Source organism: Hyperoodon ampullatus, assembly GCF_949752795.1.
Source record: "Hyperoodon ampullatus genome assembly, chromosome: 1".
Taxonomy (NCBI): Eukaryota; Metazoa; Chordata; class Mammalia; order Artiodactyla; family Ziphiidae; genus Hyperoodon; species Hyperoodon ampullatus.
Window position 1 is genome coordinate 98,061,641 of NC_136914.1, and position 6,336 is coordinate 98,067,976.

Genomic DNA, 6,336 nt, shown 5'->3' on the forward strand with positions numbered 1-6,336 from the left:
TAAGTAAGTGTAGAAGATGATAGGCATAATCTAAAAGCGAGGGACAACTGTTTTCCCCCCATATAAGATTTGAGGTTGTTTATTTGATTTAAATTAAAATTTTCCATGGGATTCTAATTTCAAATTAGTATTATATCTATTTTTAGAATTGATTTTTATGCTATTATCTCTTCCTATTACAATGACAGCATATATTTCTATTTTCATTTCTTGGTATTGAATAAGATTTGGATGTTTTCTTTATCCATATTCATATTTAATTTTTTCTTAATTATTTTGCAATTTTTCCCTATAGAGCACGTAATAATTTTTTTTGTGTGTGTGGTACGCGGGTGTCTCACTGTTGTGGCCTCTTCCGCTGCAGAGCACAGGTTCCGGACGTGCAGGCTCAGTGGCCATGGCTCACGGGCCCAGCCACTCCACGGCATATGTGTGGGATCTTCCTGGACCGGGGCAAGAACCCGTGTCCCCTGCATTGGCAGGCAGACTCTCAACCACTGTGCCACCATGGAAGCCCTAGAGCATGTAATATTTTATCTAATTCCACTAAATGGCACTTACTGCTGGATTAGGAAGAAAAAGAAGATATATATATATATATATATGTGTATATATATATATATATATATATGTATATAATATACCATCTAAAGAAATGTTTGGCTTTTTATATATTGTAGTTTGGTAAGTATCAATTTTTTTCCTCCAAGTTGTTGATTTCATGAATTAGGCTAACAATTTTTTTAAGTAATTCATTTCCCATAATCTAAATAAAGTCGGCTTTATCAGTATCCCATGCTCATGTGATTTTGCTGGATCATCTTAATATTTTATATGGAAATACTTTTTCAGTTAGGAAAACATCATTTTTATATTATCTTTATAAGCTTTTAGTGTTGTGTTGTGTTGACTTACTAGAATGATTCAGATAATTTTGTTATTTCTTTGGTCTTGAATAACTTACGTAAACTTGAAATCATTTGTTCTTTAAAAATGCTCTGATGAATTCAGCAAGGTAGAATGATACAAAAATAACATACAGAAATCATTTGCATTTCTTTACACTAACATTGAAATATCAGAAAGGGGATATAAAAAAATACATTTCAAAATCATACCCCCCAAAATAAAATACTCAGGAAGAAACCTAACCAAAGAGGTGAAAAACTTATACATGTAAACTATAAAACATTAATAAAGGAGATTGAAGATGATTCATGCTCTTAGATTGGAAGAATTAATATTGTTAAAATGGCCACATTACCCAAAGCAATCTACAAATTTACTGCACTCTGTAGAGTGCTCAGATTTAATTTAATGTCAAATTACCTTGACATTTTTCACAGAACTAGAACAAATAATCCTAAAATTTATATGGAACCATAAAAGATGCAGAATTGCCAAAGCAATCCTGAAGAAAATGCACAAAGCAGGAGGCATAACCCTCCCAGACTTCAGATAGTACTACAAAGCTGAACTAATCAAAACAGCATGATACTGGCACAAAAATCAATAGATCAATGGAGCAGAATAGGAAGCCCAGAAATAAATCCACATGCCTACAGTCAATTAATCTTTTGCAAAGGAGGCAAAAATATAAAATGGGAAAAAGACAGTCTCTTCAGCAAGTGGTGTTGGGAAAGTTGTACAGCCACATGTAAATCAATGAAGTTAGAATGGACCCTCTAACCATAAACAAAAATAAACTCAGAGTGGCTTAAAAACTTAAACATAAGACATGACACCAAAAAACTCTTGAAAGACATCATAGGCAAAACATTCTCTGACATAAATTGTACAATGTTTTCTTAGCACAGTCTCCCAAGGCAATAGAAATAAAAACAAAAAGAAACAAATGGGACCTAATCAAACTTCCAAGCTTTTGCACAGCAAAGGAAACCATAAACAAAATGACAGCCTACAGAATGGGAGAAAATATTTGCAAATGATGTGACTGACAAGGGATTAATTTCCAAAATATACAAACAGCTCATACAACTCAACAACAAAAAAACTTACAACACAATTGAAAAATGGACAGACCTAAATAGACATTTATGCAAAGAAGAAATACACTACACAGTTGCCCACACCCATGAAGCCAGGTCAGCTGCCTGTCAGGGCTCTGGAAAAAATCCCCTGGACAGAGCTGTTCAGGTTGTGTAATAGTATGATAAGTTGTTGTTTATTCACTTGAGGAAGGGGTGCTTTTTAAGAATCTCCCCAAATGACTGTGGGCTAAGTATGACCATCCTTATATGGATCTGTGTTCATGTACTTGCTGAGTACTTACTTCTGTTCTGTGGGACCTCAGATACTTATACTTACTAGACCTCATCTTTGTTACCTGTGAAATGGACATGAATACTGTTCCCCATGACATAGGTTTGTGAGCATTAAGTGAGGTGAGTATATGATGCTTTTAGCATAGAGCTGACACAGTGTACTTGCTCAATAAATAACATTTGTTATTGTTACTAAAAAAAAGAAGAAATACAAATGGCCAATAGGCACATGAAAAGATATTCATCATTGCTAATTATTAGAGAAATGCAAATAAAAACTACAATGAGGTACCATCTCACACCTGTCAGAATGGCCATCACTAAAAACTCTACAAATAACAAATACTGGAGAGGATGTGGACAAAACGGGAACCCTCCTATACTGTTGACGGGAATGTAAATTGGTACAGCCACTATGGAAAACAGTATGGAGATTCTTCAGAAAACTAAAAATAGAACTACCATATGATCCAGCAATCCCACTACTGAGCATATATCCAGAAAAACTGTTATCCAAAAAGATATATACACCCCTTTGTTCATAGCAGCACTATTAGCAATAGCCAAGACATAGAAACAGTCTAAATGTCCATCAACAGATTAATGCATAAAGAAGATGTGGTACATATATACAATGGAATATTACTCAGCCACTAAAAAGAATGAAATAGGACTTCCCTGGTGGCACATTGGTTGAGAGTCTGCCTGCCTATGCAGGGGACACGGGTTCGTGCCCCGGTCCGGGAAGATCCCACATGCTGCGGAGCAGCTGGGCCCATGAGTCATGGCTGCTAAGCCTGCGTGTCCAGATCCTGTACTCTGCAATGGGAGAGACCACAACAGTGAAAGGTCTGCGTACCACACACACACACAAAAAAGAATGAAATAATGCCATTTTCAGCAACATGGATGCAGCTAAAGATTATCATACTAAGTAAGTTGGAAAGAGAAAGACAAATACCATATGATATCACTTATAGGTGAAACATAAAATATGAAAAAAAATAAACCTATCTACAAAACAGAAACAGACTCAGGGACACAGAGAACAGACTGGTGGTTGCCAAGGGGGAGGGGTTAGGGGAGGGATGAGATGGGAATTTGGGGTTAGCAGATGTAAGCTATTATATATGGAACGGATAAATAACAAGGTTCTGTATGGCACAGAGAACTATAGTCAGTATCCTATGATAAAAAATGGAAAAGAATATTAAAAAAATGAATGTATATATACAGTTGTGTGTATATATATATTTGAATCACTTTGCTGTACAGCAGAAATTAACATGACACTGTAAATCAACTATACTTCAATAATAACAAAAACATTTTTTACATGCTCAAACTCAGAGGTAACCTTCTAGTTTGGATCCTATTTACAATAGTAGATCTTAATCCTCAAATCTCTTCTAGAAACTGGGTTAGTTGCAATTTCTATGAATTATTTTGTTAATTTTAGATACTTAAAATTTTACTAAGAAACATGTTTCCTTTAGGTTTTCAATAATTTGCCACAGTGCTATATGTACTATTCTCTTCATTTTCATTTTAACTGTATTTCTAATTATGTTTTCTTGTTCTTAACTCTTGTAAATTCTGTCTCAGTCTTTCTTACACAAAATATATTCAGGATTACATTTGGCCTTTGGTATCCTCTGGGGCGATTGGTGCCAGGACCTTCCACAGACACCAAAATCCCTGGATGCTCAAGTCCCATAGTCTGTGCACCATCAGGGGTTTTGCAACCTTGGATTCAACCACAGATCCAACCAGCCTTGGATCCAACCAACTGCAGATGATAAACATTGTACTACATGATACAGGGTTGTTTGATTCTGTGGTTGCAGAACCTGTGGATAAGGAGGGCCAACTGTACTTATTTTACCAACCTTTCTAAGACTGCAAATTTAAATTTGCTTCCTATTTCATTAATTTTATTTTAGTTTTTATTTCTGTTTATCATTTACTTTGATTATTTTCTCTAACTTCCTAAGGTCAATAATGAAGGCATATAAAGGTAATATTTCCCCTTGAATCCAGTTTATACTGGACTGTTGTTTTGTTGAATCATTCTTTTATTGCTTTCTTTTTGTCTGTTTGTTTTTTGGTATGATCTTATTTCTACCTTTGCTTTATTTTGGTATACAAAGGTTGTCTAAACATACATTTATTAATTTCACAATTTTTGTTGATACTTTGGTCACATTTATATTTGGATCAGAGAACATGGCTTGTAAAATATCTACTTTTTGGAGTATTTAGTGATTTTTGCCTTCCAGTACACACTTAACTTCATAATTTTTTTTACTGCATATATCCAAATAAATGTGGCATAAGGTGCTAAGTCTATTGGAGAATTAAATCATACCTATTTTTTTCTGTTAATTTAGTTCTCTTATGTATGCATGATATTTAATCCCCTTTATAAGTACATGTTTAGCAAATTATGATTTTATTTCTACTAATTTTTATCTTGTATATGTTCATTATGGTGTTCATTTTATTTTTGTAAGATGAGCCTTTTATTTTATAATGTCACTTACTATATAGCTTCACAGTTTTAACATTAAATTACAACTTACATGCCATAAATATTACAATTTCTGCTTCTTTTTCTTGGTCAATATTTAATTTTCTCCTTTATTTTCAAATTCTGTCCTTGCAAAATGAATCTAGTTGTTTTGTTTTTATTGCTTATTTTTCTTTTAATAATCTATTATTATTCTTGCTTCATTTGTCAGGTTTTAGTATTGCTATAAGAACTCAGGTGACAGTCGCATTTTTCTTTTCCTTAGAATTCAGGAATTCTATAAAAATATGTTCAAACATTTTCTAGCTTCAACTCAGTAAACGTTTTAATAGAGAGGATCAGTTCTCTTACACTTCATACAAAATGTCTCTGGCTGTTTATGTCATAGTTAGCACTGTGTCTTTCCTCTGGAACTTCTATATTACAGGTAGAGCCAATTGTATCTATGTTTCAAGTTTCTTTTTTTGCTTTAGCATTTTCATCTTTTTATATTGTTGTTTGTGTTACAAGAGAATTCTTGTGTTTTGTCACCCAGTTCACTTTATTTTATTTATTTATTTATTTTTGCGGTACGTGGGCCTCTCACTGTTGTGGCCTCTCCCGTTGCGGAGCACAGGCTCCGGACGCGCAGGCTCAGCAACCATGGCTCACGGGCCCAGCCGCTCCACGGCATATGGGATCCTCCCAGACTGGGGCATGAACACGTATCCCCTGCATCGGCAGGCGGACTCTCAACCACTGCGCCACCAGTGAGGCCCACCCAGTTCACTTTAAAAGGATGAAAAATAAACTAAAAAATCTTCTTGGATGTTCACAATTTTTAGGTCCAGAAAATCTATAAACTATGGTTAATGTCAATATACACTTTCAAGCACTTAAAAGGCAAGAAAAATTTAAAACACATACTCTTTGAAAAAGGATTAGGGAACTTTAATTATGGTTGTGCTTTAATTCTTTCAAGTGGCTTGCCAAGTAAAATAAGAGAAAAATAAAACAAACACAAATATAAAAATGGAATGTGAAAAATATCAGAAAACATGTAAATTCCTATCAAAATTTGTTCTCTAAGCTTTAAGAAGAAAATTCACTTTTTTTTCTTTACTTTGACTTACTAGTATCCTAAATGTAAACTAGTAATTTAATATTAAAGGAATCAAAGTTATGTTGTATAATTAAAGAATAGGCAAATATCACAACACATTATTGATATTATTTGAAGAATGTGAAGGGAATCCAAAGTTTTACTATATAAACAAAGCACAAGATGTGCATTGTAAGCTTGATTTTTAAGATTTAGTAAAATAATTTTCAACCTAATTGGAAATTTATATATATATATATATATATATATATATATATATATATATATATATATATATATATTTAAATTTATATATGAGAGAGAGAGAAGGGGAGGGAGACAGAGGTTTTGAAAATTACATACTTGAAAAATTAAACTCTAAGTTGTTTAGTCCAATTTAGTCTTCTAAAGAGTCAACCAAAACGTACAATTAATTTAAC